Source organism: Neophocaena asiaeorientalis, unplaced genomic scaffold (genome assembly GCF_003031525.2).
Source record: "Neophocaena asiaeorientalis asiaeorientalis breed wild unplaced genomic scaffold, Neophocaena_asiaeorientalis_V1.1 scaffold77, whole genome shotgun sequence".
NCBI lineage: Eukaryota > Metazoa > Chordata > Mammalia > Artiodactyla > Phocoenidae > Neophocaena > Neophocaena asiaeorientalis.
Window position 1 is genome coordinate 10,519,585 of NW_020174645.1, and position 12,375 is coordinate 10,531,959.

The following is a 12,375-nucleotide window of genomic DNA, read 5'->3' on the forward strand; positions in this document are numbered from 1 at the left end:
GCCAGAGACGAGCGCAGAGATTAGCATTAGAGCCTGAAATGACGAATTCCTCCTCAGCCATCCTGGTCTGTGTACAGCAACACTATGAAAACAGAGTATGAAACCCCTCAGTTACGAACATCTAAATACTGATACTAAACTTTCACCACCTCCTTAGTGTACTCTCAGAGGAGGCCAAGAGGCACTAGCAATGAACTAGTTTAGAGCACTCCCCACCGTTCAAAGCACGGAATAAGGAGGACTCAGAACAGATACACTAGCTGCCCTGCTGCTCACTTCAGGGGAGACGCCTGCCCTGGGCACAAGCCCATTGCGATGGAGGCTGACCTGAGTGCCACGGGGACGTCGGCCTGAGAAGGCTGTCCAGAGGGTAAGTATACTGCCCAGCATGGCAGTTTTGCTGTTCATATAAAAGTCTGTTAAGAGCAAGCTGTAAAACAGCTACATTTGTCTGAAACCTGAACTCTTACCTGGTTGGGAAAATAACACTTTTCGGGTAATTTAACTCAACTTTTAAGTTCATCACCATCTTGTTGAAATTTGGAAAGGCGATGCATCTACAGTTGACTAAGCGTAACAGAATCGTGATAAGAGTATGTGGACTTGGCAGTCACTTATCTAAAGTCTTGAGATAATTACTTACCTTGTAATAATCTGAATTTCTTTAAGAACATCTTCAAAAACTACTTTCTATACAAGTATATGCTGAATTTCCACATAAGGATAAATTAGATGAGACAGAAATCTCTTATCCACTAGAAGTACCAACAGTTCCTGAAATAAGCCACAAGAGCCAAAACTGAATGTGGCAACATTTCAGTACAGGTGAAATTAACAGCCCCTATGCTGCAAGTCACAAAGGAAAAGACAGTCGCTGCCCTGAAAAGATGCCACTAGCTAGCTAGCAGGGGAGCTGGACAAACATGTCTGACACAAATAATGTGGGGAGAAGGGATCATCTCAAACACGTTCTAGGTCCTAAACTCTTACAGGTACATGAGCACGCACAGACACAAAGTATCTCTGCGTGAGGGGAAATTATTTGAACCAGAAATTCTATACCTAGCTCACCTACCAAGTTTGAGGGCATAATGAAGACTTTTTTTTTTTTAAACATAGAAGGACTCAATGTGAGCTACCCATGGATACTCTCTGAAAGAAAGTGATGTAGAAGGGCCATGAGGAGCTGACACACACGCCACAGAGGGATGTATGAAACAAACACTGAATGTTAGCAGACAGCTTAGAAAGCCCTATCGTGTCAGCTGGGTGGGCAGACGCACACAGGACAAACCCACCTCTGAAGAGCCTCAAGTCACAAAGCAAAACTCAATATAGGGACTTCCCTGGTGGCACAGTGGTTAAGACTCTAGTCAGGGAACTAGATCCCACATGCATGCCGCAACTAAGGCGCCTGCCTGCCACAACTAAGATGCAGCACAACCAAATAAATAAATAAATAATTTTAAAAAGCAGGTTTGAAAAAGAACCAAATAGTACTTTACTTTAAAAAAAAAAAAGATTTTAAAAAAACCCCTCAATATATGCTACACACGAAAGGCACATTTGCATGTGACAAGGAAGAGGTGACAATTTTAATACCTGAAAAGGTAGATTTCGGAGCAAAAAGCATTAGCCTGAGAGTACTTCAAAATGATGAGAAGGATACAGTTTACTAAATGTTTGATAAAACTTGCCAGGAAAGAAACAAAAAAACCCACGATACCCAAAACTAATATAAAACTGTAAATCAACTATATTTCAATTAAAAAACCACACATGGACCTCATTTCTGTAGGTTGCTTTTCCCCCCTTTTTAGTAATTCAGTTTCTTTCATCATTATAATCTATTCGGGTTTTCTATTTCTTGAGTTCATTTTTTGAATCTCCATATTTGAAGACCTAGATGAATAAATGACATTGTAGGAAAATAAGAATTATCAAAACTAACCCCCAGGAGACAGAAAATCCAAATAGATCAAGGAACACAGAGCAAGCTGGGAAAGCTGTCGAGGAGCAAGCTGTCCCTGCAAAACAAGAACAAGCAAAATGGGTCCAACCTGGAAGGAACAGACCGCCCCCCGCATTCCCCAAACCCCGGGCTACATCTACTGTTCCACAGCACAGCAAAGGGAGGAAAGCTCTGACTCTTTACATGGAGCCAGCGTTGTTATTACGCAAAACCTGACACCACAAGCATGACAGAGACGACAGATGTGCACCAGTGCTAAGACCTGAATAAAGTATCAACCAACAGAACTCACAGCAACACGTTAACCAGCAAGTGGACTCTGTCTAGAATGTCCATTCCTGTGGTCCACCATGCCTCTCTGACAACAAGAAACCCATAGAGAGGGTCACTTCTGTGGACACTGAAGAGAGATTTGATGACATAGAACACTTATTCCTAATGAAAAGTCTTTAAAAAATAGTAATCTACTTTTACCAATATTATTTCACATTGCTTTAAAAAAATTAGATACAATTAGATAAAAGAGAAGTGGACAAATGTATCATTAGGGTTGACAATCCAAGGTAATTCAGAATCAAATGTATTTTAATATGTCAAAATCAATAACTATCCTTTGTACAACCACTAGTTTTAAAAATGTAATTGAAGAAAAGATCCCACTTAAATTTGCAATTATAAGCAAAATACCCTGTAACAACTTTCTCAACTTGGAGCTCTACCATATGCATTACACCAACATTAATACAGAGGGCTCAGAGAGTTGAAACAAATATTCAGGATAGGAAGGCCTTTCTAAACATTACAAAAAAAAAAAAAGTCAAGGCAAATGGTAAACTGGGAAAAATGTTTGCACCAGAGGACTAATTTCTTATAAAAAAATTCCTTCAAATTTATAGTAAAGAGGATAACCCAGGATTAAAGTTTAAGAAAAAATAATTCACAGGAAAAGAAATACTAATGGCTTTTAAACACTGTAAGACGTTCAAGTTCACTGGTAATGAGAGTGCACTAAAACTACAATGCAGTAATACCACTCAACCTGCCTACCCAGCAAAGGTAAAGTCTGGTAGTACTCCGAGACCCCGTCCACGCTGGTGAGCCCTGGATAGAGAGGTACTTCTGTACGGCTGATGTGAACACAAGCCCAAAGAAAGTGACTTGGCAATATCCAACAAAATAAAAAATAAACTTCACTTTGACTTTGCTAAGGTTCTAACCCTAGAACCCTGCTTCTAGGGTTTTATATAGGCTATATCTAACATACATGCACATCCACATACATACATACAAGGCCATTAGCCACAGTACTTTTTCAGTAGCAAAGATGAGGCTTCTGTTTCAGGCCCCCTGTTGACCCTCCCACTGAAAATCACTTCATACTGCTGGATAAGACGTTAACTACATCCTTTTAAGTGCACTGCTGAGCTCACAGAGTAAATGACCTCTCTAGGGCCCGTGCAGAAAACCAGGCTGGAGAGCTCGAGTTGCAATTTTGGTTGCCTCTATGCATGTGCGGTGGGGGTGAGGCTATTGGCAGGTGCCAGTCTCAGGAAGCAACAGGACTGGCTCTTACTGTACCACGGGGGCAAGGCTGTAAGACTGGGGTCCACTCAAAGGGGAGTATTGAGACCTTGCTTTATAAAAAAGTATAGAACTTCTAGACACGAAAACATAATCCCTGCAATTAAACTCATTAGATAGGCTAGAAACAGATTAGACAAAGCATTTGTAAATTAGAAAATAAATCTGAAGTTACCTAGAATGGACCACAAAGAGAGAAACAGATAAAAAATGTGAATGAAGCGTTAAGAGACAGGAAGGATAGAAGGGGATGACGGTTCCAGCTTACGCCCAAAAGAAATCCCAGGAGGAAAAAAATCTAGTGTGTGGCAAAGAAGCGATATTCAAAGTGTTAATGGCCGATGTTTTTCCAAAATGAAAGATAGGCGTACTCACACTCATGAGCTCTAATCAGAATAAATGAAAAGAAATACGTATTACAGAGTATCATAATAAAGTGGGGGAACCGCAAAAGACACAAGGGGTCCCAAAAGCAACCTGAGACAAAAAGACTTCTGATAGTCAGACCAACAGGAAAAATCAGAAACAGTATTTACACTGTCATGAATTTGAGTGACTCAACGGGGAAGGCACGTAACCTAGCTCCATCAGCAGATGCCAGGTAAAGCCGTGACGGTACCTCCGGTACAGTGGAGACCTGCACGGGCATCAGAGAATGAGGCAGAGCTACACATACTGAGGACAGCCGTCGCCCGAACAGTCACACACCGAGCGCACCAGGCCCAGCTGCATGACGGCAGCTGGGGGGGCGGGGGAGGGAGGCGCGCATCTGTGCGCAGGCACCCTCTAGAGAATGCCGCTGCACAGCCTCCGCTGAGGAAAGAGAAGCTCCCAGGAGACAACTTCTCCCTATATATACTTTTCTGTGCTTTTGAATTCAAAAGGTTACCTGCTTAAGTTAAAAAAATTTAAAGATAAAATTCTGGAAGGACATACTGGAGCTGGTAACAACAGTTACCTTGGGGAAGAGTCTCAATGGAAGAACGAGGGGAATAAATGCGGCTTTTACTTTTTATTCTAGATGCTGCCATGTTGTTTAAGGAACAAGAACTCGTTCATGACTGGGAGGGGCACCCAGAGGCCTTCACAAGTACTGGTCACACTCTGTTTCTTAAGTGGGTGGGTGGGTGGCGGGAATGCTCAGGTGTTCCGTTCTTTAAATTGTACACAGCGTACCTTGTATACACTCCCATGTGGATGTTTTGTTTCAAATAAAACAGGGTTTTAGAAATCTATAGTCTTATGACACGGGGGTGAGTGAGGTCCATGGCTTCTTCCCTGCTGGCGGCGAGGCTGACTGAGAGCTCCCTTAGTACAGCAGGCCAGTCAACAGAGGGGAGGCCAGGCCCCCCCACCCCGCCTGCCCTCTTCCCAGGGAGGGGTCTGTGACCAGAGAGATGCGGAGCGAGCAGGAAACACACAGAAGACAAAGAGCTCCAGAGCTCCCGCAGTCAGCATTTGCAGACACTAATCTCTAGTCATTTGTGGGTTAGAGAAGGGAGAAAAGGTAAAGTTGCTGTGAAAGGAACTCTGCCTGGAGGCTACAGCTGCACTGCTTACTAATGGGAACTTGAAAAGGAAAGGGGAGGGGGGAGAGATTTTTAGCTTGAGTACTTTTCGGTGCGTATTTGGTTAATACGGGTCTATTTTGCTCTAGTGATTTTCATAAAGAGCTCCTCTGTTGAATATTTATACTCCATAATTTACAGTTTGGCTGTTAAGGAGACAAAGGCAAACACAAATTTGGTCCAGAAGTTCAAAGTTTGCCATCTGTTTTCCTATTGTATTTAGATACCGGCATGGATGGCTCCAAACAAAATACACAAATACACCAAAAGATACAGCATTCGTGTATTTTATCACTAAGGAAAACAAAAATGGGCCAAAAAACAGACTCGAACTTCTCCCCACAGGGAAAAAGGAGAAGCACTTAGAAGACATCTCCTCAAAAAGGCACTGCTCTGGTTTCTGGCTGACAGAAAGAGAGAGCACACAGCACGGGGTGCAAAGTCCACGCGAACCCTTCGAGTTCACATCATGAAATGCATCTCTGCTTCACACACCTGACGGCGCGGCCCCAGCGTGCACAGCAGCGTTCCCTGGCAGAGCCCATACCCTCAGCGCTCAAATCAAATTCCTGACGTGGGGAAACAGGTAGCACAGCAAATGGGCACAAACATGCCAAGACAACTGATTCCAGGGACAAAAAGAAGCCAATGGTAGACACTGTGAATCCCTATCCAGCGTTGTGTTTCATCAACTTTGCCCGTTGAAAAGAAAAAAATAATTGGTCTGAAAGCTGTAATTGTATTATGTTTAATATTCATGGTTGGGTTTGGAGGGCTGTTCCAACACTCCCTCTCTCCAGCCCCTCTCTAATGAAAATCACACCATAGGAGTCAGCTCAAGCCCGCCAATTAAAACAAAAGACACCGGAACCTTCCAAAGACTCCAACAGAGGAGCATCCATCTGATGGGCAGGAAAACGTGCTGGAACTGAGAGGGAGGCACGCTCTGGCTGGTCCTGTGCTAAGAGCTTTGAATAACTTATTACAACACTTGCAGATGGAGCAAATGTAACATTTACGCCCCACTCACTCTCCCTAACGGCCAGCAGCAGCACCAGAACTCTGCATTTGTCAAGGCGAGAAGCTCCGACACTCTCTAATTAGGGGTCACAACTCAGAGCTTGCTTCCCATTGGTTTGGATAAAATAGTCCCATAAAATAATAAGGCAAACAGTATTTGACGGCAAAGATGAAGCCTGTTCAGACGCTGGCTCAGCAGTTTCATTAAGAAGGACCTGACCGTCAGCTATATTTCTATCCAGAAAATAAAGGGAACAAGCAAGACGGCATTAAAACAGTCTCTCTTCTTTTAAATGACCAAATTAATCAAGAAAACTCATTTTTTAAAAGAAATCAATAACATGATTGTTTTGTCTCATCGAACCTATATTAAAGAGGATTTTTTAAAACAACGTTATATGCCCAAATTAGTAGCTATAACATACATATAGCACCAATGATGGCCTTTGGTGAATGATTCATTTTTAATAGCAACTAGAAAGACATGTATTTTCAGGTAGAACTGCCCAGTTTAATCCAAGTAGGCTATGGTTAGAGCTTTATGTATTGTAAAGCTGTATCTCTAAAGTTTAGAGTTCTTTGTTTATTGCCCATAGAGAGTAATAAGCCCCTTGGACTGATCACTCGACCTTTCTGGACCTGTTTCCTAAGCTGGGCCAGCTATTAGATGGTCTTAAAGAGCTCTGCTAGACCGAAAATTCTGCAACCCTTACAAGCCAGCCCATAATACCACCAGTGGACAAAAATGATGTATGGAAACATAGAAACATTTAGCTTACTTTAATAAATCCTTTTAAATTTCAATCAGGTGAGTGTACCTAGAATAAGCTCTCTATTTTATGGTCAACTGATTTTCAACAGTGGTGCCAAGACAATTCAATGGGGAAAAAATAGTCTTTTCAACAGATGATGCTAGGACAATGGATATCTACATGCAAAAAAGAATGAGGTTGGACTCCTACCTCACACCATATACAAAAATTAACTCCAAATGCATCATAGACCTCAGTGTAGGAGCCAAAATCATAAAAATTCTTTTAAGTAAACATAGGAGTAAATCTTTGTGACTTTGAGCTAGGAAATGGCTAAATGGGCACAAACATGCCAAGACAACTGATTCCAGGGACAAAAAGAAGCCAATGGTAGACACTGTGAATCCCTATCCAGCGTTGTGTTTCATCAACTTTGCCCGTTGAAAAGAAAAAAATAATTGGTCTGAAAGCTGTAATTGTATTATGTTTAATATTCATGGTTGGGTTTGGAGGGCTGTTCCAACACTCCCTCTCTCCAGCCCCTCTCTAATGAAAATCACACCATAGGAGTCAGCTCAAGCCCGCCAATTAAAACAAAAGACACCGGAACCTTCCAAAGACTCCAACAGAGGAGCATCCATCTGATGGGCAGGAAAACGTGCTGGAACTGAGAGGGAGGCACGCTCTGGCTGGTCCTGTGCTAAGAGCTTTGAATAACTTATTACAACACTTGCAGATGGAGCAAATGTAACATTTACGCCCCACTCACTCTCCCTAACGGCCAGCAGCAGCACCAGAAGCCACCACAACTCTGCATTTGTCAAGGTGAGAAGCTCCGACACTCTCTAATTAGGGGTCACAACTCAGAGCTTGCTTCCCATTGGTTTGGATAAAATAGTCCCATAAAATAATAAGGCAAACAGTATTTGACGGCAAAGATGAAGCCTGTTCAGACGCTGGCTCAGCAGTTTCATTAAGAAGGACCTGACCGTCAGCTATATTTCTATCCAGAAAATAAAGGGAACAAGCAAGACGGCATTAAAACAGTCTCTCTTCTTTTAAATGACCAAATTAATCAAGAAAACTCATTTTTTAAAAGAAATCAATAACATGATTGTTTTGTCTCATCGAACCTATATTAAAGAGGATTTTTTAAAACAACGTTATATGCCCAAATTAGTAGCTATAACATACATATAGCACCAATGATGGCCTTTGGTGAATGATTCATTTTTAATAGCAACTAGAAAGACATGTATTTTCAGGTAGAACTGCCCAGTTTAATCCAAGTAGGCTATGGTTAGAGCTTTATGTATTGTAAAGCTGTATCTCTAAAGTTTAGAGTTCTTTGTTTATTGCCCATAGAGAGTAATAAGCCCCTTGGACTGATCACTCGACCTTTCTGGACCTGTTTCCTAAGCTGGGCCAGCTATTAGATGGTCTTAAAGAGCTCTGCTAGACCGAAAATTCTGCAACCCTTACAAGCCAGCCCATAATACCACCAGTGGACAAAAATGATGTATGGAAACATAGAAACATTTAGCTTACTTTAATAAATCCTTTTAAATTTCAATCAGGTGAGTGTACCTAGAATAAGCTCTCTATTTTATGGTCAACTGATTTTCAACAGTGGTGCCAAGACAATTCAATGGGGAAAAAATAGTCTTTTCAACAGATGATGCTAGGACAATGGATATCTACATGCAAAAAAGAATGAGGTTGGACTCCTACCTCACACCATATACAAAAATTAACTCCAAATGCATCATAGACCTCAGTGTAGGAGCCAAAATCATAAAAATTCTTTTAAGTAAACATAGGAGTAAATCTTTGTGACTTTGAGCTAGGAAATGGCTTCTTCAATATGATACCAATAGCACAAATGACAAAGAAAAACTGGATAAATGGGATTTCATCAAAATTTAAAACTCCTGTGCTTCAAAGGACATTATCAAGTGTGAAAAGACAACCCACAGAATGGGGAGAAATATTTACAAGTCATATCTGATAAGAGGTTGGCATCCAGAATATATAAAGAACTCTTGCAACTCAATACACAAAAAGACAACCTAATTAAAAAATGGGCCAAGGATTTGAATAGACATTTATCTAAAGAGGCCAAAAAGCACATGAAAGGATGTTCAACAGCATCATACCTTTAGGACAGCTATAATCAGAGACCATAGCAAGTACTGGTAAGGATGTGGAGAAACTGGAACCCCCATACACTGCTGGTGGGAATTGTAAGATGGTACAGTCACTTTGGAAAAGAGCCTAGCAGTTCCTCAGACAGTTAAACATAGGGTTATATAAGCCAGCAACGCCACTCCTAGGTATATATCCAAGAGAACTGAAAACATATGTCTACACAAAAATCTGTAGTTGAATGGTAACAGCAGCATTATTCATAATAACCAAAAAATGGAAACAACCCAAATGTTAACTGATGAATAAGTAAATGTGGTATACTCATACAATGGAATATTACTTAGCCATAAAAAGGAATTAAGTGGTGATTCAAGCTACAACACAGGTTTATCTTGGAAACATTATGCTAAGTGGAAGAAGCCAGTCACAAAAAGTCACACGTTCTATGATTCCATTTATATGAAGTATCTAAAACAGGTCCGTAGAGGCAGGAAGTGATTAGTGGTTGCCTAGAGCTAGAGAAGTTGGGGGGACATGGAGAGTGACTGCTAATGGGCACAAGGTTTCTATCTGGGGTGATGAAAATGTTCTAAACCTGACTTGGTGATGACTGCACAAGCTTGTGAACTTTACACTGGATTGTATAATTTAAATTAGTGAATTGTAGGTATGTGAATTCTATCTCAATAAAGCTAAAAATTTTTTTAATCAATTTAAGATTACAGGAGGAAAAGCAGTGGGATTTGTTGGCTCGGTGCACGTTGCTTTGGCAGCCCACTAACAACCTGATGTATGCCCTTACCACCAACTCTTCTTTTTGGCCCCGCCGTGCCGCCTGCAGGATCTTAGTTCCCCGACCAGGGATTGAACCTGGGCCGTGGCAGTGAAAGCGCAGAGTCCTAACCACTGGACTGCCAGGGAAGTCCCACCCTTATCACCAACTCTTATTTTGATTCTCCCCAGCAGAGCATTCTCTGGTCTAGATCCCTGATTTCATTCGTTAGAAATGAGCAGATCCCAGATGAGAAGACTGAGAGCAACAGAATGGGAAGGGACCCCCTTTAATACAGCCCTCTACTGCCAACTAAACAGTTTATTTAAATTATTTAAAGAGAGTAGGAGTTCTGCATCTGACCTAAAGTAAGCCCACTACTGCCTCTGTCTTCTGCTGCTACAACCCAAACCTCTGGACAAAACACAAAAAGCAAACACCTGAGGACCCTGGGGAGTTGACTCACTACAGTGGATTGTGGGGGAAGTGGCCACAGAGGAAGGGCCCGTGGGGAAAGGAGTTTCTCTCTCACAGCCTCACCCCGAGTGTGAGCTTCTGTAGCACAGCTGTGTGGTAGCTAAAACGCTAACAGAAACACCCTCTTTCTGAAGAACCAAGGAGAGAAGCCCCTAAGTCCAAAGAACGTGGGTGTGGCATTTTTGGGGATTCCCCCATCTCTTTTCTGTCTGGTTTTGCCCCAAGGCAGTCCCTATTCACAGAGCTGCATGGTGGTAGGGATGCCAGCAGGTGAAACCCTGAGAGAAACCCCATCTTCTCGTCAGAGGCCCAGTGGACAAGGGCCCTGAAAGCTAGGAATCACAGGGATGAAGAGAGGGAGGAACTGGAGACGGGGAGCCCGTGACACCGCGTGCGACCCCGCGCGTGGCGCAGGCGCAGACCCAAAGCAGTACAGCAAAGGCTCAGGTAAGATTTCAACCACTGCCAGCTCAGACTAACCTCTGGGTGGCACATGTGCAGGGCAGTCAGAGAAGCACAGCAAAGGTTTTGGAAATTGAACTGACACTGGAATCACCACCCACGGAAGGCAAGACACAACTTGCAGTCTGAACCTAACCAGGGGGACTGCCTGTTTAAAACAAAAACAAAACTCAACGTCCTCCAGAGGATTATGTAACAGGATCGAAAGTGGACACAAAATGTCCAGGATACATCCAAAATTACTTGACATACCCCCACCCCAAAAGCCCCAGGAAAATGTGACCCATTCTCAAGGGAAAATGTCAACCCTAAAATAACCCAGACTTTTGGAATCATCAGTGACTTTAAAGCAGCTATTGTAACTATATTCCACGAGGTTAAGGTACAATGATAAGAATGAATGAAATTCTGAGCAGAGAAACAGAAACAATGGAAATTTTGAACCAAAAAAGTATAAAATCTGAAATAAAAAATTCACTAGATGGGTTCAACAGCAGAATGGAGGTGACAGAGGAAACAGTTCATGAACCCAAAGTTTAATCAGTAGATATTTGCAACTTGAAGAATGTAAGGCTTAGGAAAGAAAATGAATAGAGCTTCAGTGACCTGTGGGATAATATCAAAAAGTCTGTTCTTCACATCACTGAAGTCCCAGAGGAGAGGGGAAAGGGATCAGTGTGGAAAAAAATATCTGAAGAAATAATGGCCAAAAACATCCCAAATTTGGTGGAAGACATAAATTTACAGATTCTAAATGTTCAGTGAACCCCAAAGGTTAAACTAAAGAAACAAAACAAAAAAACTCACAGTGGTCTATTTCCTGCAGACTTTATCTTGGTAACCCATTCAAGTTTCTCATAACTGTTCTAAGTCCTAAGATTTATTTTTGCCTTCACTGAACAAATACAGACTTTTATTTAATTGAAAACACCATCCAATTCAAGAAGCACCATTACTTTATGTAATATTTTAACATGCTGCCATTTGTAAGATGTTATTATAAAAGACACATCTTGATTTTCACAGATGTGAAAATGTAAAGAAAAAAAAAGTGCATCTTAGAATAAATGCAAAACATACAGAGTTAAGCCCTCTCTGAGCACTAGACAGACACTGTGGTAAGACACAAGCATCCTGCCCTAACACCGGATGCACACCGCTCCCTCCTCTAATGTTACTTACCACTCTTTCTTCTTGGCTTAGCAGGAAAGGACAAAATATGCATTAAAAAAACCTCATTGATCTGTAGTGTTAAAACTCTTGTGCAGAGCCCCACCTATATAACCCCACTTTATAAACCTTCCCTCCCAGCGAGGGAAAAGTACAATCCAACCATAACTCAGTTCCCACCCTGATCATTCTCTTAATCTTTATCAGACTCTACTTAACCTCTAGTGACAAGCTGGGTGAGCTATTTGTTTCATTTTTAATTTCAGCTTATACCCACCCCCCCAAAAAAACCAACTCCTTAGAAAATTCCACCCATGTTATTAGCAAAGTTACTCAAGCTGATTTCCTTACTTTAAAGAAACATTATTTTTGTTTTAACCTTGGACAGTTTTATGTACCTTTCGAGTCCATTTCATTCTCAAGTTATTTATAAAGTACTAAGAGAATGCAATA

At 41.6% G+C, this 12,375-nt stretch overlaps 1 protein-coding gene and 1 long non-coding RNA gene across 3 annotated transcripts in view; one reads left to right on the forward strand and one right to left on the reverse strand.

The window, feature by feature from the left end:
- The window catches only part of FBXW8 (F-box and WD repeat domain containing 8), a 116,667-nt gene that overhangs the window by 6,149 nt on the left and 98,143 nt on the right, over positions 1–12,375 (reverse strand). The window lies entirely within an intron of this gene.
- Positions 68–6,174, forward strand: LOC112408781 (uncharacterized). 2 transcript variants are annotated; one of them, XR_003005007.1, is made up of 3 exons: positions 68–370; positions 4,575–4,643; positions 5,345–6,174. It is a non-coding gene; the product is annotated as an uncharacterized LOC112408781 (long non-coding RNA). The 2 variants fall into 2 exon arrangements; XR_003005008.1 differs by having other exon boundaries at positions 5,467–6,174.